Below are 26,373 nucleotides of genomic sequence, written 5' to 3'. Positions count from 1 at the left end.
GTAACTGACTGGCTAAACATTAGCCTACAGGATACCTCAACTTTGCATATATAAGATGTAGCCTATTTTATTAAATTCAGTACTTTACTGAAATGATTAGGCAGTCTGTTTCTGACAGTGACAACAATAAAAATAATCATAACAACAGCAACAATAATATTCTATGTAACCATCTTCATCAGGTAACCATCTGTAATAATTGAAATTGAAAGTGTATATATAAATTTCTTTCCACTCAAAAGAGGTAGTAGTACAATAGGTAAATCACACAATTATTTCCTTCACAGTCCACACTTCTTGTAACAATGTTTTGATCATTCCTTTAAGATAATGCATTAAATTTAAAATTACCATAATGCAACTGCTACAAAACAATGTTACAATAATGAATGTACTGTATGTCAAAAAAGGTACTGAACATATAATTTGAGGTATTGTATGTTTCACTGATATTAATCTTGGGAACACATGTCAAACAATACTGTTTAAACTCTGTAGAGAAATCTTTTAGCACTTTTCACATATTTCACTCTAAGCTCTAAAGTCTAATGATAGCAAAAGCATTTGCCTATGGTCCCTTTACAAATCTGGTGTATGGAAAAATGCAGCACTGCACAGTTGAAATTAATTGGTATTTTCTGTCTTGCATATCATGCATCAAATCTACTTACCCAATACAAAATGGCTTGCTAAAAACTGAACTGCTTTTCATTATCATGTTTTACTTATGGAAAGTGCAATACAGATCATCAATATTTGAAATTAAGGATGATATAAAATGCCCACAGCAAAATTTTGATTCTCAATTGCAATTGCACCAGACTTCTTGAAGGTGCAAAATTTATTTTCCTTATAGGTTACTACCAAACATCAATCCTTTGGGGCTTTGTTGTGCAAAAACCACATAACAGCAAATAAAAACCCTCCAGGACAGTTCACTGTATCTTGGCTTATCAATGCTCGGACTTCAGGAATTGACATTTCAACCACATCAATTAATTCACCTTCAGCTTCTAAGCCTCCACCTGGAAAATAAGGGATTTTTTAGTATCTAAGTACAAACATGTAATTATCCACTGAGTGGTTATAAAGTGCAGCTAGGTTCACCACAAACACATTACAGATATTTGTGCATCAGAGTAATCTCCAGGAGTCCCCTTTTCTACCCAACCAAGCATTGTGGTCTCTGAATGCCCCTCATTGTCTTATTTCTAACTTTATTATTGTTTTACTCATGCTAAGTTGTTACTCTTCTCATTAACTCTCCTTTGTGGTGCTGGTTAGTGATTAATTTGCCATTTTCGGTTTTCGGTAAGTCCTACTGTTGAAACACTTTGGGTATATCTGCAGTAGGAAACTCTCCATTGGACACCCATTCGGTCTATGGTTTTCTCTGTGTTTTTGGTGGAAGTACAGTCGTATTCTCTCCAGTCGTTAGTGAGTCACAAATTGTGTTTTGTATATTTTTTCATTAGTAGTAAACTTTTACTTAAAATGTGTCTGTGATAAGTTGCCAGGACTTACAGTGGCCATATGCTTAAATATGATAATTTGTAAGATTTTTCCTTTGTGGAACTGGAACTCTTAGCAATTTTGCATATTAATTTGTTTGTTATTTTATTTGATGTAGTTTTGTGCCTTAGCTTTCTTGTACATGGTGATATTCACTGAATTAACTGTTATGTATATAGTTATGATAATTATCGCATAATTACTTTTACGTATTATTTTCTTTTTTCTGTCTCATCGAATGGGTGGTATTTATAGTGTGGGGTTCCGGGTTGCAATCTGCCTCCTATGAGTCCATCACTTTCCCTCACTATGAACGGTTTCTCATAGCACACTCTTCTGCATTAATATTTTCCTGGACCTACTTCGGTATCTAGTTTTTCCAGGTTCCTTTTCAGGGATCTTGGGATCATGTCTCATGTTCCTATGATTATGGGTACCATTTCCATTGGTATATCCCATATCTTTTAATTTTTATTTTCAAGTCTTGATACTTATCAATTTTTTCTCATTTTCTTCATGTACTCCAGTGTCTGATGGTACTGCAACATCAGTGGACTAATATTTTGTCTGTGATACTTTCTTCTTGATTTTGTCCATCAGCGTCAGGACTGATCCATTGGCATATATCACCCTATCTGTTCTAATAACATAGCTCCAGAGGATCTTTGCCTGATTGTTTTCTGTCACTCCCTCAGGTTGGTGTTCATACCACTTATTGTTATTGTTATGGATCTATCACAGTCATCCTATTTGACTTGGTGGTTTTTATAGCGTGGGTTCCAGGTTATCAGTTTCTAGGAGCACACTCTTCTGCATGAGTCCTGGAGCTACTTCAGCATCTAGTTTTTTCCAAGTTCTTTGCAGGATTATTATTATTAATTATTAATCATCACAAATGAAGTTTTATGTTAAAACAAAGTTTAATGTATACTTACCTGGCGGTATATATATATAGCTATATTCTCTGTTCCACCTGGCAGAAAATTTCAAATCTCGCGGCAAAACGCTAGTAAAAACCTATTAGTAGTTCAGGATACCACCACCCCCGTTACCGTGGCGCTAGCGCAGGAACCGTTCCCACTTGAACCAGATTTTTCTCTGACCCTGTCTCCTGAGGGGAGGAGGGTGGGCATTAAATTAATATATACCTGCCAGGTAAGTATACATTAAACTTTGTTTTAACATAAAAACTTATTCATTTAATGTATGACACTTACCTGGCAGGTATATATAGCTGATTGACACATTTGGAGGTGGGTCAAAGACAGCAACATTATTAGAGTATAAAAATATTATTAAAATTAAAATTATTTTAAAACTCTAGGTTCCTTACCTGCTAAGGTAGCTGACTTCATAGGTCCTGCCTCTACAGTCTGCTTAAACCTTAGGAGCTCTCAACAAGGAAGTGTCCTGTATGTTGAAGAAGCTAAGACTGGAACTGACAACTGGGCGTGACCAAGTGTTGACAGAACCATACAGCCCTCTTATGCCACGGCATTCAAGCTTAGTAATAGATCAGTACCTGAACTACACACACCACACCATACCAATATAAACCACCACCAGACTGAAAAAAGTAAACACACTTTTCTCAGACTACCAATAAACACAACACCATCACCTGATAAAATACTAGCTTAAAAGAAGGTTATGGGGTGGTAACTCCTTTGCCCAATACTGTACCCGAGGACACGTATGGACCTAGCGTCTGACAATTATCAAAGGTTGTCTGAATATCCCTCGATAATGAGACGCAAATATTGAATTCATTCTCCAAAAGGTCGATTCAATAATTTCCTTGAGGGCTAAATTCTTTTTAAACGCCAATGCAAGTCGGCAAACTGCCCTTGGACTTCATGAGCCCTTTCACTTTCAAGATTCCCGAAGGTCTGTTCTTGACACAACATGAGCTTCTCTAATTAACTCTCTCATAAAGAAAGCTAGAGCGTTCTTTGTCATGGATCTACTGGGGTCTTTGACTGACACCAGCCAGCATCAGAATTACCTCTGATCTCTCTTGTTCTTTCAATGTAGAATCTTAATGCTCTCACTGGGGCAGAGGACTCTTTCTTGCTCATGTCCCACTAACTCAGATAAACCCACGACATCAAAGGATCTTGGCCAAGGATTCGCAGGGTTCTCATTCTTGGCCAAAAAACCTTCCTGGAATGAACACACTGCATTACCATGTCTCCATCCCACTTTCTTTGAAATGGCCTGAAGCTAACTAGCTCTTTTAGCCGTTGCCAGACGACTAAAAAGATAGTCTTCTTAGACAACATCTCTCAGAGAGGCTTTCTCTAAGGGCTCGAATTTACTTGAGGTTAGATGCCTCAAGACAACATCGAGGTTCCAAGCAGGAGGCCTGCATTGTGGCTGTTTCTTAGTACCAAATGACCTAATCAGATCTCTAAGGTCCAAATTATTAGAGATATCAATATCTCTGTGTCTAAACACTGAGGTCAACATACTCTTATAGCCTCTGATTGTAGACACTGACAATCTTAAATCCTTCCTTAAGTATAGGAGGAAGTCTGCGATTTGGGTCACAGAGGTACTGGATGAAGACACTTCCTCTTCCTACACCACTTCCGGAAATTTTCCCACTTCGACTGATATACTGCGATTGTGGAGGTTCTTCTGGCCCTAGCCACTGCACTGGCCACCTCTCTAGAATATCCCCTCGCTTTGACAAGACTTTCGATAGTCTGAACGCAGTCAGACCCAGAGCGAGGGTATTCTTGTGAAATCTGTCGAAGTGGGGTTGGTTGTCTGAGTAAATCTACTCTTAGGGGAAGAGTTCTTGGTGTATCTATTGTCCATTCCAGTACCTCTGTGAACCAACTTTGGGCCGGCCAAAACGGGGAGCTATTAAGGTCTCCTCCCGTTCCTTGGCTCTCCCTGAATTTCTTCATAACTTTCCCCATTTCCCCGTACTTTGAATGGTGGAAAAGCGTAAACATCTAGGTTTTGTCCCAGTCCATCAGGAAGGCGTTGACCGCCACTGCTTCCTGATCTGGAACCGGAGAGCAATAAGTTGGTAGTCTTTTTGTTCTAGCTGTCGCAAAAAGATCTACTACAGGACGGCCCACAACTTCCACAGGCTCTGACATACCTCCAGGTGCAACGTCCACTCTGTCGGTAGAAGTTGTCCTCTTCTGCTCACATGTCCGCTCCCACATTCACTTCTCCCCCTGGATGAACCTGGTGAGCACAACGACATTTTCCTCTTCCGCCCAAAGTAGAACTTCCTTTGCCAGCATGTAGAGGGGATAAGAATGAGTCCCTCCTTGTTTGCGGATGTATGCCAGAGCCGTGGTGTTGCCCGAGTTGATTTGCACTGTCTTGTCTCGAATCAACTCTCTGAAGTGCTTCAAGGCCAAGAAAAATCGCCATCAGTTCCTTCCTGTTTATGTGCCAACTTGTTTATTTCTTACTTCCTCGCTCCAAAGACCCGACACCTCCTGAGGGCCTAATGTCGCCCCCCGCCAACCTGAGTCCCGTACGCGTCGGAAAACAGTGAGGTCTGGGCTCTTCTGTTGAAGCGACATCCCTTCTGCTAACCTGCCTGGGGTTAGCCACCAACTTAATTCCTCCTTCACTTTGACAGGAATTAGAAACTGGAAGGAATCCGGTTGCGATTTTCTTGGCCATGAATCTTTCAGGAAAAACTGTAGAGGTCTCATGTGCAGTCTTCCTAGAGAAATGAACCTCTCTAGCGAAGAGTGTGTGCCCAGTAGACTCATCCACTCTCTTGCTGAGCATCGGTTTTTCTCTAGGAAGTCCTGCACCTTCCGAATGCATAGGGCTTGCCTTTCGGGGGTGGGACGGAAAGCCCGAAAACAAAAGTCGCTGACGATATCTGAATCCCCAAATAAACTATCTGTTGCTTGGGATTCAACTGCGACTTTCCCAGGTTACCACAAGACCTAGGTCTTTTGCTAAGTCCAAACGTTTGTTTCAGGTCCTCCAGACATTGACTTCTCGATTGGGATCTTATCAACCAGTCGTCCAAATAAAATGACACTCTGATCCCTCTTAGATGTAACCATCTTGCTACATTGGACATCATCCTCGTGAACACTTGGGGGGCTGTGCATAGGCCGAAGCACAGGGCCTTGAATTGAAAGACCCTGTTCTGAATCACGAACCTTAGATACTTCCTGCTTCCTGGATGATGAATGGGAATATGAAAGTATGCGTCTTGTAGGTCCAGGGTAACCATCCAGTCCCCTGGACGTACCGCTGCCAGTACTGAATCGTTCGTCTCCATGGTGATTTGGTCTTTTCCACGAAAACATTCAGTTGACTTACGTCCAGCACTGGTCTCCAACCTCCCGAGGAACTTCGCAACCAGGAATAGCCGGTTGTAAAATCCCGGAGATTCGTGATTCAGAACAGGTTCTATGGCTCCTTTCTCTAGCATGGAAGAGACTTGCTCCCACAGAGCCTTTTTCTTCACTAAATCGTTGTAATTTGCCCCCAGGGCTCTCGGAGATGTTGCGAGAGGAGGTTTTCTTTAAGAAGGGAATTTTGTACCCTTCCCAGAGCTACGTTGACGGCCCAGGGATCTGCCTTCAAGTTCTGCCAAACTTCCCAAAATTCTTGAAGTCTGGCTCCTACTGCTGTCTGGAGGACTGAGTTCTCATTGTTTAGAGGTAGTTTTGGCTCCTCTTTTTCGTTGGTACTCTCTTGCCTCTAAAGGCGGGTCTTGTGTAACGTTCTGCCTCAAAAGGGCTGTTGAGAAGGCCTTGTTTGAGGGCTAAATTCTTTTGGAGTTTTCTTCACCAACTTGGATGGTAAAAACTTCCTTACGATGAAGAGAGCAAATCTTGAGTGGCCTTCTGCGAAAGCGCCAGAGCTATATCCTTAATAACCTCTGACGGAAAACAGCTGGTTAGAAAGGGGTGAGAACATCAATTCTGATTTCTGTGCGTTGGAAACGCCTTTAGAAGCGAATGAGCACAAAAGCGACCTCTTTTCAAAACTCCTGCTGCGAACAATGAAGCCAGCTCATTTGCTCCATCTCTGAGAGCCTTGTCCATGCAGGACATAATGCTCTTAGCCACTTCCATATCCTGTTCCTTTTCATCTTCTAAGGAATTCGCCAACGCTCCCAATGACCAATCTAGAAAATTGAAGACTTCGAAAGTCCTAAAAATTCCCTTAAAAGATGTTCAAACTCGGGACGAAGTCCACCAAACCTTGCCGAATGCAACGCCTGCCTCTGCGCGAACTGTCCACTATACTGGAGAAATCCCCCTGGGAGGAGGCAGGTACTCCCAGGCCAAGACTTTCTCCAGTAGCGTACCATACCCCAGACTTAGATGCTAACTTGGCTGGGGGAAAAGCGAAAGAGAGGATTTCCCCGCTTCTTTCTTGTCCTTGCAGCCAGTTATTCACACTGTTGTAACGCCTTCTTGGCCGAAATCGACGAGTCATCTTAAGAAAAGATGACTTCTTAGGAGTCTTAGTCTTAGAAAACTGAGACAGGGGAGATACAAGAGCCGTAGGCTGAAATTCCCCTTCGAAAAAATAGACAGCAGACGTGAAGTAAGGATCTTATAATCCGAAGACGGTTCGACATTCTTCTCTTCAACAAAATCCACTTCTTCTGCTGAAGAAATGTCTTGCAGATCACTATCGTTGTGACGCTTTGCTGATGGATTAACGTCCTGCCGCCTGCGTCCTGTCACCAACGAAGTCTCTGCGTCCTGCCGTCTGTGTTCTACAACCGTAAAGAAGAATCGATGTGCTGGCCGCTTACGTCCTGCGTCCATCGTAAACACGTCTGCTTCCTGCCGCCTGCGTCCTGCGGTCCACCAGCGGTTCCGCGTCCTGACGTTTGCGTCCTGTTTCTTCCGAACAATCTTCTTCTTCCTGCGTCCTGCGTCCTGGAACACTACGCGATCGCCCGTCTTCGTAGCGCCCCATGCGTCCTAAATCCTCAACACGCAAAACACTTGTCGTCCGTCTTCTTGGAAGACTTAACGGGAAGGAACTCGTCCTTACGCCTTGCAGGTCCTTGCAAAGGAGCGTCCCATGAATCGACGAGAACTGCAAGCTTCGACTGCATTTCTCTTAAGAAATCCTTCGTACTATCTTCCTGACGAACAGCCGTAGTAGGAGGAGGAAGAACGAGAAGGAACTAGGACGCAAAGGAGAACGATCTTGGACTCTACCCGAAGGAGAGAGAAGAGGAGGAAAAGCAAGAGGACTGGGGGGAGTCTCTTGACGAAATCCAGGAACGTACGGGCCGTACCGAGACTTCTTTCTTTTTGATCGCACAATTTTCTTCCTCTTGGTCGGAACCACGTCCTCGTCCGAGAAGACAAAACCTCCGGGCTGCTCCAAGCTTCACGATCTTGAGCACGTCGATCATGAGTAGTCGATGTCCTTAACGTCCTCAGTGAGGGGGCGAGACACTACCGAGTACCGATGTTCGCGCTCTGATGTCGAACCATCAGAGGACGCACACTTCCCAGTTACGCCTTTTCTGCGGCGAACTGCAACAGCCTGGGATCTTACAACAGGACTGTCCGAAGGGACGCCTGACCGTGGGAAAACCTCTCTCGCCTCCCTTCGACTGTCGACATGCCTTCTCCCTTGGTCTGGGAGCTTGACAGAGGTCTAGGTCTAGGAGCACGAGAGAGACGATCAGACGCCCCCTCCACTACACTTTCACTGACATCAAAAGTACTCACTTTAATCCGTAAGGCGCTGTATTTGGTCTCCCATGACGCAAGGGCAGCGAAAACCTTTACAATCTGTGTATCGTTCGTGCTCTCCGATACAGCAGCGGGCGCAGGAGATACCTGGGGAGAAGGAACTACCAACTCTACGTTAGAAGGAGCTGGAGAGGAAACACATTCACTCCTTTTACTAGAAGTATTCGACCTCTCACTACGAGAAACATATCTCCTTACACGATCTTTCTCAAGCCTTTCAACATATTTCATAAATATCTTCCACTCCTTCTCTGACAAATTCTCACACTCAACACACCTACTCTCCAAGTACACACATTCTCTCTACACTTCTTGCAAATGGTATGAGGGTCGACCGAAGCCTTCGGCAAACCTTACCTTACACCCCATCTTTCACACAAACTCAAACTACTACCATGGTCAGACATCTTCCAAAAACAATCCAAAGCGAATGCCAAGCAACGTTTCAAGTACGATACCCAAAAATCCATGAAAAGTCAGCAACGAGAAGAAAATCCTAGCAGGGAACCACCACAATGTTGCCGGTTCAGCTGGCAGAAAAATCTGGTTCAAGTGGGGAACGGTCCTGGCGCTACGCAAGCCACTGGTAACGGGGTGGTGGTGGATCCTGAACTACTAATAGGTTACTAGCGTTTGCCGCGAGATTTGAATTTCTGCCAGGTGGAACAGAGATATAGCTATATATATACCTGCCAGGTAAGTGTCAATACATTAAAATCTGGTTTTGGCATTTAATAATAGTACGTATTTTATTTAATTATGTGTAATAAAATCCCACATTGATGTTTCAGTGTACCTAACAAACTTCATGTGCAGCAATGAAAAATCCCCAGTTTACATATTAGTAGCTGTTGGGTTAAATTTGCTCAAACAGGGTTATGTGTAAGATGTGTCAGGACTGGTCTCCATCTCAAAGGCATTTTACAGTACTAAAAGATGCTGTCAATACGCTAGCCATATCAAATGAAAGGGATGTGTCCCCAGCATGAGTTAACATTTTTGTCCAGGTTTTTAATCAGAAGCCAGGTTCACCTCAGCTCATTTTCTCGTATGAATCAGTCAAAAAGACATCAATATAGAATTGATATTAGCAACCCTTTTCTATCCATCCACCTCTGCCTAACATTTCCGCAGAGTGTTTGAATTATCATCTAATGGGGGGGGGGCGGTCTTAGGTCAGTATTGACAGGCAACAGATCATTCTCATTTTCCAACATTATTGCAAACTACTCAATGCTATACATTTTTTATGGTATGTCCATGAAAACTACATCTTTATCATTCAGAGTTCATAGGGAATGATAAAAAAGAAGAAATTCTCTTCTCTGGTTCAGGGCCTTGACTTTCCAAACTATTCCTGACACTAGCAACCTAGCTAGAAAATGAATCATCACTGCTTTGATTGAATTTGGTGGCAAATTACAGCTCTTTTAGTTTCATGTCCTGAAATATTAGTTTGATTTGCTTTGACAGGTAGCTGTAGTGAGCAATTAGATATTGGGCAGCATAAAATGTATGTGAGAGGCATTACTTACACTCCTTAAATTACAAGAGGTTCTACTTTTTTTCACTTAAATAATTAACTAACTCCGTCCTTTAAGTGCCAATTACAAGGTTTATTCTTGATCTTACTATACAGTAACTATGAAAAACTAGCTATATATGCATTTTTTCTCTGATACAATTCCTAATAAACTATTTTCTCTTATAAAAGTCTTCTTAACTGAGAGGATGGCATAAGTACCACTCTAAATGCTTGAGTGTTACACAGTCAAGTAATGCAAGGTGATTTAAGGTTCAGTAGAGTAATACCATAACAACACACTGAGCATAGTACAATTTAGGGGCTATAGTATAATAAAATGTTATTGTTAGTATACATAAGGTTTTGTACATACTTACCTGGCAGATATATACTTAGCTTACGTCTCTATGTCACGACAGAATTCAAAACTCGCGGGCACACGCGACAGGTAGGTCAGGTGATCTACCTTACCCGCCGCTGGGTGGCGGTTGTATGAACCAATCCCCCTTTCCAGCCATTTTTTCTTTTCTCCACCTGTCTCCTGAGGGGAGGCTGGGCTGGGCCATCAATCGTATATATCTGCCAGGTGAGTATGTACAAACCTTATTGTATACTAACTATAAACTTTTGTACATGAACTTTCCTTGTCAGATATATACTTAGGCTGATTGACACCTTGGTGGAGGGAAAGAGACAGCAATACTAACATGGAAAAAAGGGGAAACCACACTGTTGTAGGATGTAAAATAAAACCTTGGTTCTTACCTGTTTAGGCAGAAGACTTCATAGTTACTGTCTATTAGTCTGCGTTGCCTGAAGAGCTCAGCGAGGGCGTGACCTACAGCTGACACTCTTTGGGTCCATCCAAAGGGATTGGTATCCGCTTACTTGATAGAATCCAAGCAGGATCTTGTCAAAGGGGATTCGCCCTCTTATATGACAGAACCTAACCACTATCATTGCAAGGAGCTCAAACATAAACTGATCACCTAACCAATCTAATCTTTGTTAGACATACGACATGAAAGAGATGCCTACCCGCATGCTCTTTCAAACAACCAAAAAACTTACAAAACTAAACAAGGGGGAAAAATACACTACAAAGGATATGTCTCAGCTCCCTGCCCCAGCACCGAATCCGCAGATACGTATGGGCCTAACGCAAAGCACTTTTCATACGTGATTTTGACGTCTCTCAGATAGTGGTTCACGAAGACTGAGTTGCAACGCCAGAATGTCGCTTTCATAATATTAATTAAAGGACATGTTTTTATTGAAAGTCAATGAAGTGGCAATAGCTCTTACCTCATGAGCTTTGACCTTCAGGAGCTTGAATTGACTTTCATCACATGTCACATGTGCTTCTTTCACCAGGCTTCTGATGAAGAAAGAAAGCGCATTCTTAGATAAAGTCCTCCTTGGATCTCTTACAGAGCACCAAAGGCTAACATTCATTGCCCTTAAGTTTCTTCTTCCTCTGAAGATAAAACTTTAGACTTCGTACTGGGCAAAGCGACCTCTCTGCTTCCTCCCCCCTACTATGGGCAGATAAACCTTGGATTTCAAAACTCCTAAGCCAAGGATTTGAGGGTTGGGGTTCTCGTTCTTGGCCAAGAACGAAGGCAGGAAGGCACAGATCGCTGCATCTCCTTTGAACCCCACTCTCCCTTCTAGGGCATGGAGCTCACTAATCCTTTTGGCGGAAGCCAAGGCCATGAGAAAAAGTGTCTTTCTCGTGAGGTCTCTAAAAGAGGCAGACTGAGGCGGTTCGAACTTAGGGGACCTAAGGAAAATGCAGCACTACATCCAGATTCCAACTCGGAATCTCTGACGAAACCTTCTTGGATGTTTCAAAGGATCTTATTAGATCATGAAGGTTTTTGTTTTCTGAAATGTTTAGGTCTCTGTGCCTAAACACTGCAGCCAGCATGCTACAATATCCTTTAATGGTTGATACGCCAATCCACCTTTTTTTCCCTAAGGAAAAGTAAGAAGTCTGCTATTTGGTTACAGAGGTACTGGAAGAGGAAAGGTGATGGTTCCTACACCCACCGCCGAAAGACGTCCCACTTCGATTGGTAGACTCTAAGGTAGAGGGCCTTCTTGCTGCTGCGATAGCCGTTGCAGCTCTTGCAGAAAAACCCTCTCGCTCTGACCAAACTTTTGTTTTACAGTCTGAAGCCAGTCAGACGAGAGCAGGGAGGTTTCTGTGATACCTGTCGAAGTGGGGTTGTCTGAGCAGATCGATCCTTCTGTGGCAGGGATCTCGGAATGTCTACTAACCATTCCAGTACCTCTGTGAACCAGACTTGTGCGGGCAGCCAGAAGAGCTATCAACGTCATCCTTGCTGCTTCCGATGCTGCAAACTTCTTGAGAGTTTCTCCCAGTATCTTGAAGGGAGGAAAAGCATACGTGTATAGGCCTTTCCCAATCTAGGAGAAAGGCATCTATTGACACTGCCCTCGGGTCTGATATAGGAGAGCAGTAGTTGTCTATCCTCGCATTCTTGGCTGTGGCGAAGAGGTCTATGTGAGGCCTGCCCCATAATCTCCACAGGTCCTGGCAAACATCCTCGTGAAGCGTCCACTCCGCCGGCAGGACTTGATCTTTCCTGCTCAGGAGGTCCGCTCTGACGTTCTTTTCTCCCTGTACGAACCTGGTAAGGAGACTGATCTTCCTTTCCTCCGCCCACAGCAGAAGGTCTTTTGCTGTCTCGTACAGGGAGAAGGAGTGAGTTCCCCCCTGCTTCCTGATGTATGCCAGGGCCGTGGTGTTGTCCGAGTTTATCTGAACTGTCGAAGCTAGGACGTAGGGTTCGAATGCTTTCAAAGCTAGCCAAACAGCCATCAGCTCTTTCTTTTGTTGGATGTGCCAGGTCACCCTGTTCCTCCTTCCAGGTGCCTGACACTTCTCTTGAGCCGAGCGTCGCTCCCCAACCGTGTTTCCGACGCGTCGGAAAACAACACTCAGTTGGGTTCGGTATGTGAAGGGACATCCCTTCTGCAAACCTGAGAGGGTTCGCCCACCAAGAGAGGTCCTTCTTGATTTCTCTTGAAATCTTGAAGGAGAACTCTAGGTTTTGAGAAAGACAACGCCAGTTCCGATGTAGAAAGAACTGGAGAGGTCTGAGGTGCAACCTTTCTAGAGAAAGGAATTGCTCCAACGAGGAGAGTGTCCCCAGCAAACTCATCTACTCCCTCGCTGTGCATACGTCTTTCTCTAGAAAGGCTGTGACTTTCTCTGAACATCGGGCTATCCTTTTCTGGTGATGGAAAAGCCCGAAAATCCAGAGAAACCATCCGAATCCCCAGATAGATACAATCTTGACTGGGGATTAACTGAGACTTTTGGAAGTTCACCAAAAGTCCAGAGAACTCGCCATGAAAAGGGTCTTTTGTAGGTCCTCCAAACATCTTTTCTGTGACTTGGCTCTGATAAGCCAGTCGTCCAAGTAAAGGACACCCTCACTCCCTCCAAATGTAGCCAACTTGCTACATTTTTCATTAGTCCTGTGAAAACCTGAGGGGCTGTTGATAGGCCGAAGCACAAGGCCCTGAACTGGAATATCTTCCTCCCATCATGAACCTGAGGTATTTCCTTGAAGAAGGATGGACCGGCACATGGAAGTAAGTGTCCTGAAGATCTAGGGACACCATCCAATCCCCTGGACGAAGAGCTGCCAACACTGAGGATGTCGTTTCCATGGCGAACTTCTCTTTTCTACAAAGAAATTCAGGGCGCTTACATCCAGAACTGGTCTCCATCCTCCTGAGGCTTTTGGAACTAGGAAAAGGCGGTTGTAAAAGCCCGCTGAGCTATGGGTCGCTCACTAGCTCTATCGCCTCTTTCTCTAGCATTTGTTCTACTACCAGAGTAAGAGCTTGGTTCATGATGGATCCCTGTACTTGGCCACCAACTCCCTCGGAGTCGTCGTCAAAGGTGTCTTGCTGAGAAGGGAATCAGATATCCTTTTTGGATAATCGAGAGGGACCAGTTGTCCGCTTATCTCTGTGCCCAGACTTCTGCGAATCTTAGTAGCCTGGCACCTACTGATGTCTGGAGGACTTCTTTCCTACTTTTTCGCTCTGGTAGAGCGTGAGAAGGATCTTCCTCTCTTGAAAGATCTAGTACCTCTTGAGGTAGAGGCTCTAGAAGGAGGGCCCCCTCGAAAGGGCTCCTGTCTAGCTGGAGTCTCCTTCCTAGTCTTGGTCTGGAAGGTCGGTCTAGGTTTCCGGGCAGACTGGGCGAGCATATCCTACGTAGGCTTAGCAGATATAGCTCCAGAGATGTCCTGAATTATCTTCTTTGGAAAGAGAGAGGCGAAAGCTGCGAATACAGAAGCGAGGCTCTCTGAGCATGAGAGACTGACTGGTCAGAAAAGAGCAGAAGACGATCTTTTCTTAATAACCCCTGCTCCAAACAGGGAGGCTACTTCGCTAGACCCATCTCTCACTGCCTTGTCCATGCAAGTAAGGACACTGTTGAGATCCTCGGGCGAAAGGGAATCCGGGTTCTGAGTTCTTCTAGCTAAAACCCCTAACGACCAGTCAAGGAAGTTGAAGACTTCCAAGACTCTGAACATTCCCTTCAACAGGTGGTCGAGCTCGTTCATCGCCCAGGTAGTCTTAGCAGACAAGAGGGCCGAGCGTCGGGAGGAATCCACCAGTGAAGAGAAGTCCGCGTCTGCAGATGAGGGAAGACCCAGGCCTAGGGGTTCTCCAGTACTCATACCAGAAACCCAAGTTTTCCTTTTCCCGTAAGCTTGGAAGGAGGCAAGAAAAAAAAAAACAGTCTTCCCTTTCTCCTCCTTAGAAAGAAGCCAATCACCAAAACCTCTCAAGGCCTTTTTCATTGAGATGGTTGGTTTCATTCTCACACAGGAGGAAACCTTCGTCTTCTTTGATGTTGAGAATAAGGAGAGAGGAGAAGGAGGAGCGACCGGAGTAAGCGCATCTCCAAACTCCTGAAGAAGGAGGTCTGTCAGGATCTTGTAAGACGAGACCGAAGAATCCTTTAACACGTCCTCGTCTGAATGTTCCTTCTCATCTACCGAAGAACCTTAAACTTCTTTACGAGAGCAGGCGGACTTCTCTAAAGAAGTGCGCCTATCCTGTGAGAGTGTCTGGGCAGCCGTCTGGCGCCTATCAGGAGAAGCCAAAGCTTCGGGAGAGCTCCTATCGAAGGAGTCCTTCCTACTCCGATGAGGGAGTCCTCTGTGTTCTTGGCGTCTGTCCAGAGAAACACGGGAGTCCAAAGGGGAGCGCCTGCTAGGAGAGGAGAGCCTACTATGCTCAAGGCGCCTACCAGACTCTATGCGCCTGTCAAGAGGAGAGCGGCTGCCTGGCGAACTGCGCCTGAAATGAGAGGAGCGCCTGCTAGGCTCTTGGCGCCTACTAACAGGAGAGCGAATCCCTGGAGAAGAGCGCCTACTAGGTGACAGGCATCTACCAGGATCCAAATACGTACCTGGATCGAGACGCGTGGGTCTCTGTAAAAGCTTGTCTACCAGAAGAGAGGCTTCTTTCGGGCTCTTTGCGCCTGACAGGAACAGAGCGGCTAACAGGCGAATAGCGCCTACCAGGAGAGTAGCGCCTATCTTGATCACAGAGCTTGTCAGCAGGAGAGCAGCTCCCTGGGGAGTAGCGCCTACCAGGCTCTAGGCGTCTGACAAAAGGAGAGAGCCTGTCTCTAGAAGTGTCCATGCAGGGGGAGGCTCTCTTATCCGGAGATTGAAGGCTCTTCGGAAAGGAGCGAGAAGTAGAAGCCGTGCGCTTATCCTTAGAAGAGCGCCTACTAGGAGCTTGATCCCGTTTCCACGGGAGAAATTATATCGCCAGGAGAGAGCTTCCTGGCGATTGGCGCCTGGAAGACGACTGGTGTCTGCCAAGGGGAAGAGAAGCGCCTCACTCTATCCGCGGGTGGTACAGGAGAGAGAGCAGACTCCGACTGAGAAGGCAAACCAGGAGATGGTAGCCTAGACTTCTTGACAGGAAGAGAGACGTCCTTCTTACAACGAGCGCCTCCCCAACAAGGAGCCAGCAAGAGCCGAAATCTAAGCTTGCAGCCCCGCAAGAACTCCGAGCCGGAAATCTTACAAACTCCTCCACAGGGGACGAGGTTCGAAGCCTACTCTGAGGCGAGTACTCCTGATCCCTCCTGGGCTTCTTGATGTCCACCTCAGGCTCCTCCGGAAAACACTCCGGGCTGGAAGGAAGGGCGCAAGGCGCCTTCCAGGCTCTCTCAACGGTCAAGAGGTATCCGAGACGCTCCATTCCTCTTCTAGGTGAAGGCGATGAAGAAGAAGAGAAGCATTGTCACAAAACCTCCTTCTTGGCGCGAATTAAGGCAAGCCTTGGGAACGAGCATCAGGATCTACCGAGGGGACGCCTGACCGGTGGGGTTCTCCCTAACCTCCTGCGGCTGTTGACTTTCCTCCTCCCCACTGGACTGGGAGTCTGGAGGAAGAGGTCTAGGCCTGGAAGCATTAAGGAGCCGATCAGACGCACCCTCCACTGCACTGGGGGCACTGCACAATTCACTTGCACTATCGCTCTTACCTTGCAACTAACGAATTTTCTTCACCATGCTAAGGATCGTGGCTCATCCGGTTGCCACTTCCAAAGGCATATCTTCGGGTTCGATGCAGGGAGCAGGAGCTGAAACGGGAGAAGGATCTAGTGCTACGACAGGATTATCTACTTCTAACTCGCTGACACGAGACTTACTAGAACTTCTAGACGAAGCCTTTCTAACCCTGTCTTTTCTCCAACTTCCTTCAGTAGGAAGACAGAGACTTCCATTCACCCTCATCCAACTTCTCACATTCATTACATGGGTTAATAAAAGAACATTCATTACCCCACACTTCAAGCATACTGTGTGAGGATCTACCGCTGCTTTCGTAGCCTCACCTTGCATTAGTCCATAGAACACACCCTAAACATAGAAGATTCTTAACCTCTACATCAGACATCTTGAAATCAAAGAAAAATCCAAACCAATATCCAAAAACAATCCACAAGCGCGTATGCCAAGCCAACAAGATCAGGTACTTCACCGAAAGTCAGTCCAAAGATATCAAGGCCAACGAGAAACGAATTAAACTATCAGGAGGTAACGACCACAGGTGTAGTCGAAACCGGCGACAGAGAAAATCTGGCTGGAAAGGGGGATTGGTTCATACAACCGCCACCCAGCGGCGGGTAAGGTAGATCACCTGACCTACCTGTCGCGTGTGCCGCGAGTTTTGAATTCTGTCGTGACGTCAGAGACGTAAGCTAAGTATATATCTGACAGGAAAATTCATGTACAAAATAGTAGTTTTCTGCAACTGAATCTCATATTTGTAAACTAATATAACACAAAATCATACCTTGAGATTTCTTCATCTCATTTGTGACTTCAACATAGAACATTGTCTGAAGGTCTCCTGTTACTCCTACACAGATCTGTTAATACAGGGAGGACATGTCAGTATTAATGTCACATATTTTAAAAAAGCATATCATAAATATTAAACTCCTCTGTACAGCAAGTCCTCCTTATTAGTGATAGGTTAATTCCAAAATCTGCTGCAATGATGTAATGACAGGCTCATGATCATTCATCTTACAGATGCTGAATACTGTAGCCCATGATTAATACATTCTATTTTCACAGTTTTGAATACGGACTACCTGTTTACCATATAATAAAAAAATAATCTATAGCAAAGAAAAACAGAATAGTATATTAGTCTGTATACTTACACTGTCTATAAAGATACAGAGGGAGACAGAAGAGACTGATGGTGCGCACAAGTCTCCAGTAGATTGCCCATTTTACAAATCAATGAAAATCTTGGTAATTTGCTGAGAATAGTATGTAATAGGCTTTAATCTCAAGCAGTGTTGTTAAGCCTAAAGCCTTTCATGGGTTTTTCAGGCAGCATCATATTGAACCTTATGGAGCCATAATCTATGGCCTTCTATCCCTCAGTTCACAAAACCAAACCAACATAGTAAACCATGCTGTACTTCCACAGTGCAGTGAAACATCATAAATGAGAAAGCAAATTTTGTGACCAATGGTACTTAATTAATAAGCTCATTAAACCACTGTTTAGAAAAATAGCTTTGGCAAATTATAAGAAATTTTGCATACCTCTACCTAAAGGTTAGTATTTTTTGGAATCTCTCCAATGGGACATCATAACCACACTCTTCAAGAACTTCATCTTTGGCATCTGAACTAGTGACTGATCTTTGTCATGAATCCCAGCACAAAGTTCAAGAGTGATGCCATCCACACCAGGGAACTTCGAAGTATCAACAACTTTACAGTCTGGCTCCTTTTGTCTCACAATACTATAATACACAGCTGTGAATGAAAATGCATATTTTAGTGTTCACAATTGTGACAGGGATGCTCAGTAGTTTTAGGAGTTCCCAAAAGCACACAGGTTTCAAAGTGAAACTACAGTACAAGAAGATGTGAATTATAGAGAAAATTATGTACTCTAGCATAAATGGAAAACTAGTAATATGGCTCAGAAAATACCAAACTGGTAATTTAGGATTACTGTACCACCTGAACAGGTAAATAATTGATGGAAAGCAACCTGTAACCACTAATGTAGATATTGTACAGTTGGAAAAGAAGACCAGTGGTCTTAAAAAAAGGCAACTTAGTGCAGAAAGAAAATTCAACAGAGTCAAGATTATAGATTGTAATATTTGAAACTTCATGAAAATAATTATATCTGTATGACGATTCTGTACCAGGGCGAAACTGTCGTACGAACAACGCGCTTTCTTGTCGGTATTGTAGATAATGATTGAAACACTTTCATGCTGGGTTACTAAGTCCCATACCTTCTTTTTCCCATCCTGAAAACAGAAAAATGAATAGGTACTGTAATAGGAAATGAAATGTATTAAAGGTATGCACAAAAAGGACAATGAATTACTTTGTGATTCTGATAACACACATAACCTGAATATAGTCTCGGACTTATGAGCCAATCAAGATTTTTTGTCTTATATAAGACCCACAAATTTGTCTCATATGGGTCAAATGAACCCCCCAAAACCCCAAATGGTACATTAGCAAAATTAATATTACATGTATGTACATGGCCATATATTTCAGATAAACTTATTCTTCTCAGCTTAGTCCCATTTATATATAGGGTCGCTGTTTTGATGAGCAACTTGCATCTACCTCTGTGGTGCTCTTCTGATTCGTCAAGTCCCCTCTCTCTCTCAAGTCCTCCCTCACACAGTCTCTCCATCTCTTTCTTGGCCCTCCTCGTCTTTTATCCTGCACTTCCATCTCCATAGCATGCCTTCCAGTATGTCTTCTTCCCTTCTGAATTGATATACTCATTCCTAATCCTATCCTCCCTCGTTACACCAGACATCCATCTTAACATTCTCATATCCGCTACATCCATTTTCTTCTCTCTCTGCCTTTGCCATACTTGCCATTTCTGTACCATATAGCATAGCTGGTCTTATTGCTCCCTTATAGAACTTTCATTCTAGTTTTAATGTCACTCTTTTGTCACAAAGGACTCCACAGGCAGCCCTCCAATTGTTCCATCCTGCTTGTATCCAAAGCTTTATTTCCTCATCCATTCTTCCGCCAGGCTCTATTATAGACCCTAAATATTTGAACTTGTCAACTCTCTTTATTTCTTTGCCATCCCATATTTTAGATCAATATTCAAGATAAATTCTTTTTTATTGGTCCATTTAACTTATTTAATTTGCACAAAAATATTTTTACATTGTTTTACTTATATACTTCTTTAAAAGAGGTCATCCATATAGTATAGAGACAGCCATATACGTATCCTGGTTGAAGTCCTTAACAGTTTGCAATTTAAAAGACAATAATAAAAATTCAGCCCAGAATCTGTTGTCAGCAAATAAAAAAAAATGCATACTCACACTCGAATATCTTTCACAATGTAACCTCCACTTGTCAATACATATTTAGTCAAGAGAAGATTTTTATACTTGTCAAGAACATAAGGTACAAAGAATGCTTATTTCTAACCTGTTTATAATGCATTCGGTAAGGAATAACAAATTTTGACTCCGTGAGTGGTTCTACAGATACATCTTCAATCTTATCCATGCTGCTCTTGGCTCAGTTTTCTGGAAAAGAATAAAAACAATAGGAACTAAACTTAATTGGAAATTGAAATACTGAATAGTAACAACTAATTTACAAGAAAAATGATGTACAGTGTTTGTCTGCAGTGTTTTATCTATTCAGTATTTTGAAAGAAAGCAAAGAAAAAAAATTTTATAAAAAAAAAGTGGTAAAAGCTCATGATGAATTAAACATAAACACTCCATAATTTGTAGATATGCATCACCAGAGTGTTCACTTTACATTAGGGTAATATTTGTTAATAACCATGCTGCAAACATATCTCAACAAAGTTAACCCTCTTGTGCACAGGCCGAAAATATAGGGGTGTAAGGTACATGACTTTTCCCCCGGGCCGAAAAGAACACGTGTATGGAAAAGTTTTTTGGTAAAATTCGGTACATCCAAACTATAACATATGCTTCTGGTTAGTGTTATTATGTTGGCAAATGATTGAATTATTTCCTAAAGCAATTAGAACATCTTTTTGAGGCTTAGAAAATAATAAAAAAACAATGTGATGAACATGAAATTTTTAAGAAAAATCGTAGATATTTTTTGGAAATAATCATGAAAAATATAATAATTAGGTTTGGGGAGTTTGTTTTATACCTACATTGTGTAGAAATGTTTGATCTTTCACGTGGAAGCAATGATTTTGCTATAAATGATTTTGCTAATGAACTGTAATTGATTAAAAAATGCTGGTTTTGCAGAGTGCAATTTTCAGATTTTCCAACCTACTTATGTTGACATTTAGTATCGTACCTAAGTAAGCTAGCGGCATCAGGTTTGTGTTTTCTTCGAGATACATTATCTGTCGACCCAATGGCGTCAACTACGTTTTCTATGATTGATGCTTTTTTCTTTGTGAATTTTTCACAAAAATAACTTACACGCCCGGTTCGTCATCTGTACACTTACAAAAAAAAATTTATCGACACTGCGTCATGAGATCATGAGAGGGTTAAGTGAGAAAGTTATGGTGCATTGAGTCAACAGTTATGTTTCAGTAGGTTGGGCCAACTGTATGGAGTCAGCAGTTATGTTGCAATAGTCTTGGCTATGCCAACTGTATTTAGTTAACAGTTATGTATCAGTAAGCTAAGCTATACCAACTAAATTATTGAGTCAATAGGTATACACCAATCGGCATGGCTATGCCAACTGTATTGAGTCAGGAGTTATGTTACAATACGCTAGGCTGTGCCAAGTGTATTAAGTTAACAATTACATTGCAGTAAGCTAAGCTATGCCAGTTGTATTGAGTTAAATACTGATAAAGAAGACTAGGCTTTGCCATATGTATGAAGACAGTTAGTGTAGCAACAGTCTTGGCTTTGCCTATTGTATCAAGTTGACAGTTAGGGTAAACAACCGCGGACGATCCATCGTCATCGCGCTGGCCAGGCCTTATTCACTCAATATTTAATTGGTGAAACAAGAATATAATTACAACTTTAAGCATACCATTCAAAAGATTGAAGTTTCATCAACATAATGTGATATATGAAAGCCCCATACGAACTAAAATAAGCATGTGAGCTCTTCGTAAAATATGTTTTCAAGGCAGTTTTGAAATCCAATATGGTGGCAATTGTGTGGCTGGCCAGTCTAACCACAGACAATCCACCATCTTTCCCAGCCTTCCCAGCACTCATTTGAACAATGTTAGCGTATATATGTAACGTTTATTGATCTTACTCAAGATTGCAGTTGTAATCAGCACAATAAATCAACATTTTGTTGCCTATATTATGCCAAGTATGAAACCTTCATTCCCGGGGTCATGGTTTGAACTGAATTCATTTTTACCTTGTAATCGGTGGTTTTATCCTTACTGCCATCCACAACTGAAACTCCACAGTGCTTATTTGATTGTAATTATACACATTTTTGGTCTTAATTCACTCCACATTGCACTTGAACCACGTTGCTGTTCACTCCACAAACACAGTTACAAGCGCAGACGACTAACACGGTTTATGAGGTGCAAAGCTTTATTCCCTTAATTGTTTACTTTACTCATTATTTAGTTTAACTTTACTCAAAATGTTTATTTAATTAATGTCTATTATCCCTTTTTTGCAACCAAATTAACCCCGAAAAATGACAGATATTTCTGAAGTACGAGCAGACCACAGCATAAAGACTCATCGTTGCCAATCTAGTGGAGCTTCACATATGCCGATGGCATTTACAAACTGTTTTCCATGAATTCTAGTTGTCATAGTAATGCAGTAATGATAAAATTGCTGTAATATGTTATATCAGGCGGTCCCCGGGTTACGACGGTTCCGGCTTACGACGTTCCGAGGTTACGACGCTTTTTCTTAAATATTCAATGGAAAAATCTTGTCCTGGGTTACGACGCTTGTTCTGAGGTTACGACGCTGACGCGTTCCGACGCTCCGAGTTAACGACGCTTTTAAAAAAAAACTCATACTATGATAAAAATCCTTTATAGTTTAGCACAGTATATTAATAAAAATAAGTTTCTGGTTAGATTACAACAAAAATTTGAGGTTATGATGATTTTCGACACTTTTTATGTCGTATTTTTCTATGGATTTTTAATGACGCCTCATATGCGGAAACTAGTTTCCAGAGCGAATGAATACATACTAGCTTGCGGTGCGCAAAGTTTACATTATAAAACAGTACAAAACCACAAATAATGAAAAAAAAAATCATTGCTTGTTTCCAGTAATAATAACAAAAACGAAGTTCTGGTTAGATTCCAACGAAAAAAGAGAGAGAGAGAGAGAGAGAGAGAGAGAGAGAGAGAGAGAGAGTTGGAGAGAGAGAGAGAGAGAGAGGTGTCTTCCGACGCTCCGAGTAAGGACAGAGAAGTGTTCGTTTCGTTAAAACGGCCTCTGACTCATGCCAGTAAATGTTTTGTTGATACTAATAATATTAAGCCTATTTAAAGATACATTTACTTTAATTAGTCTATATGATACGTAAATAGTAATCAACTGTTTCTTGTAGCCCTCAAGATTTGGCAAAATCGAAGTATCCAAAGAGAGACATTATCCAGTACACTGGAACTTTGACATACGAATTTAATTTGTTCAGTTACCATCGTCGTATATCAAACAGTTGTATCTCAAAGCATTTTTTTTTTGCCCATTTAAAATAATGTAATATGTATTAATCCGTTCTAGCGGTATGAAACCACACCTAAACACAGCTAAATTACATATAATATACACAATTTATACACAAATAAACGATTAATAAACACACATAATGATAAATAACAGCAATGTGATAAATGATAATATATGTTAATAAAATCAATTAAAAAAAAAGAAAGGAATTTTTACTTACCACAACGAAAGATGATGTGAGGCCAGCAGGGGGAGGAGGTAGGGAAGGGTGGCAGGGAACGATTTGTGTTCTCTTTTTATTTACGTATGTACACTAATAACTAGTAATAAACACAAATGAAATAACATTGCTAAACTAATTTTTTTTTTTTTATTTTTTTATTTTAATCAGTTTGTAGTTTAGAAATAATGGTGATGCCTTTGGAAGGTTTTATGCTTTGCTATAATTTCATGTTTTGCTTCCATCGAAATCATTTTCTTGGGTTTTTTCTTATCACCTGCTTTGTCTTTAGCTTTGAGACCCATGGTTAATAATAAAATAGCCAAATAACACGAAAAATAGGCGCAAATACAACGAACTAAACAACGACGTGTTAACATGCAGCACCAACAAACAAACAGACTGAACGCCATTTATCGGTCGCCTATACAACTAACACTCATCGCAAAATCGTATCTCAAATATTTCGTTGTATATCAAAGCTTATATTTTCGCAAATTTTCTGTTGTATCTCAAAACATTCGTATATTAGGGCAATCGTATGTCAAAGTTCCAGTGTAATGAGAGAGAGAGAGAGCGGGAGAGAGAGAGAGAAGAGAGAGAGAGAGAGAGAGAGAGAGACGCCTTGGCAACAATGGTCACCGTCTCGGGGATTGACGGGGATTGACGTAACATTTATTTTCTGAACAGATAGGACAGAGAAGTGTTCGTTTCATTAAACGGCCTCTGACTCATAGCAGGAAATGTTTTGTTGATACTAATATATAAGCCTATTTAAAGATACGTTTACTTTAATTAGTCTATATGATACTAAATAGTTAATCAGCTGTTCTTGTAGCCCTCAAGATTTGGTTCAAAATCACTCCAGGTTGTACATAAAACTTCAAGAATGTAGTGTCACCAGAGGATTACAATAGCTTTTACCTTCAAGAACCAGCATTCTTTTATGAAAATAACTCCAGGTTGTACATAAAAACTCAGGAAAACAAAACATGTATTAAGTGTAACAAAGGATTACAGTAAGGTTTTTTTTATAACTTTTTATTAGTTTAAGACATATTTCCAAGCGTCGTTCCGGCTTACGACGATTTTCGGCTTACGACGCGTCTCAAGAACGGAACCCCCGTCGTAACCCGGGGACTGCCTGTATAATACAAATAGATACGCTAATTTTTTTCACTTATTGTTCCCCCGGTTTTTGTGTAAGTCTTATACCCAGTTTGGAGGGTAAAAAAACACATACCAATTGACGACACTGATAAACAATTGAAGAGCGCAAAATGCCGTAAAGAATGCTGTAGTCCCCTTGAATAAGTACGAATAAGTGCTGGTTAGAGGTTGGGTTTACGATAGTTGTGATGAAAGTGCCCCAGTGTCTATGGGTACAAGAGTTGTGCAGATTTAGCACAGAAAATGGGAAGTTTGTTGACACAAGCAACTCCGCAAACATCGAGATGGCGTCAATCTTCGAAATATTTGGAGTTGTAAGTAAAAAAAAACTTCGAAAGCGTTTTTGGGATAGTGTGCATTGCGTTGGCCACACATTTCATTACCCTCTGTTTTAAATCTTAAAATAGGCCCTTAATTTCTAACTTTGGAGAAAATACTAACTTTGAAAGGAGAGTAGAGGTCTTGCGCTCCTGTTATCACCACCAACAACTCATGACTGATGACCATCTCCGGTGTCAGGACGTGTTAAAGTACTACTTTTTCGGAGGGTGGCCAAAACCACAGTAGTCGGTGAGTTGGCCAGTCCACTCGGTTGTTTACCCTACTATGTCAAAATAGCATAGGTTCTGCCATTGGCTGTTAGCATCCTAGAGTCAGCAAAGAACACAAGAATTTTTCTGCAGTTATTGATGCTACACTAGCCTAGGGTAATGAACTTAGGCAGGGTTTTACCTAGGTACCTGACCAGGTTTTATTTCAGAAATTATTATGCAGTTTACAGCACCATTCACTGTTTCAGTTTTGTATGAATACTGACAGGGTGAGGCTTTAGTGTTTTACCTAACCTGACAAGGTTGAAAGCCAAGCCAGGGAACAAAATAGATCTAAGGATTATCCAGGTAGGAGAAAAGACAAAATTCCAACTCAAGGGAATTAAATAAGCTAAAAACTTAAAGCTAATGAAGCATAAGTTTCAAAGGGCCACTTAAAAGTTTTTCGCCCCACCCTATAGGCTAGGTAGCTCAGACGAGGAAAGACTGAATGGGGTTAGGCAAGGGATCCAAGGCGAAGATAAACCTTAAATAAAAAAAAAACAACCAGATTATTCCCCGCATAACTTTATATCAAGTTCAGATACAACTTACCGAGGTTTTGAGGTCACTTAATTCCTGTGAAACTACGAAAACCTGTGACAAAGTCAACAAGCACACGTCTTTGTTGCTATGGCAACGGGAACGCAACGCCGGCAGAATCTGTAATCAGCTGATTTTGTAAATAGGCCCGTTTCATACAACTGTTTAATCAATGTTTGGTTTGTTTTTTTAGGAAATTCCATTCTTTAATATATTATATATTGATGAAATTAAAGTAACCCATATTACACAATTGAAATAAAGTTTTGTCCCATTTTTTATTGAATATGGGATTACATGTCATACATAAAAATATTGTCACTGTGAAAATAATTATTTCTTTCGTAAGACCTATCCCAGTTGATCGGTGTTGGGTTTTTTAGATTTCAAGTTAGTTTTATTTGATTTTCAGTTCCGTCAGCCTATAGCACCCACTTGTTGCTATATTATAAATTCACCTTTTGCGATTTTTTTTTTTTTACATCACAAGCAAAGGCTCTGTCACTAGTCTTTTTTTTATAGATAAGTTCATTTCCAAATCGGTCACTCGAAAATCCTAATTGTTAAAGTAAATTTCAACAGATTTGATTGCTGTGCAGTTAGCAACTCAAATGTTTGATTTGCACGAGAGAGAGAGAGAGAGAGAGAGAGAGAGAGAGAGAGAGAGAGAGAGAGAGAGAGAGAGAGAGAGAGAGAGAGAGAGAGAGAGAGATCGTTATTAGTAAAGGGTTTAAAGAGATTCTAATTTGGTTTGTTTTGTTCAATTCTCAGCTCCGCTCCGTTAAAGAATGCAGGGTCACGCTACAAAAGACAATTGGTGTTAGTTTATTC

General features: G+C 41.9%; 1 pseudogene; it reads right to left on the bottom strand.

Annotated features, from left to right (window-relative positions):
- Positions 1 to 870: 870 nt before the first annotated feature.
- LOC135224693 (uridine diphosphate glucose pyrophosphatase NUDT14-like) lies at positions 871 to 26,103 on the bottom strand (annotated as a pseudogene).
- Between the last annotated feature and the right edge of the window lie 270 nt (positions 26,104 to 26,373).

The sequence above is a fragment of the Macrobrachium nipponense genome, chromosome 12 (assembly GCF_015104395.2).
Source record: "Macrobrachium nipponense isolate FS-2020 chromosome 12, ASM1510439v2, whole genome shotgun sequence".
Classification (NCBI taxonomy): Eukaryota; Metazoa; Arthropoda; class Malacostraca; order Decapoda; family Palaemonidae; genus Macrobrachium; species Macrobrachium nipponense.
This window is presented reverse-complemented; position numbering and strand designations above follow the sequence as displayed.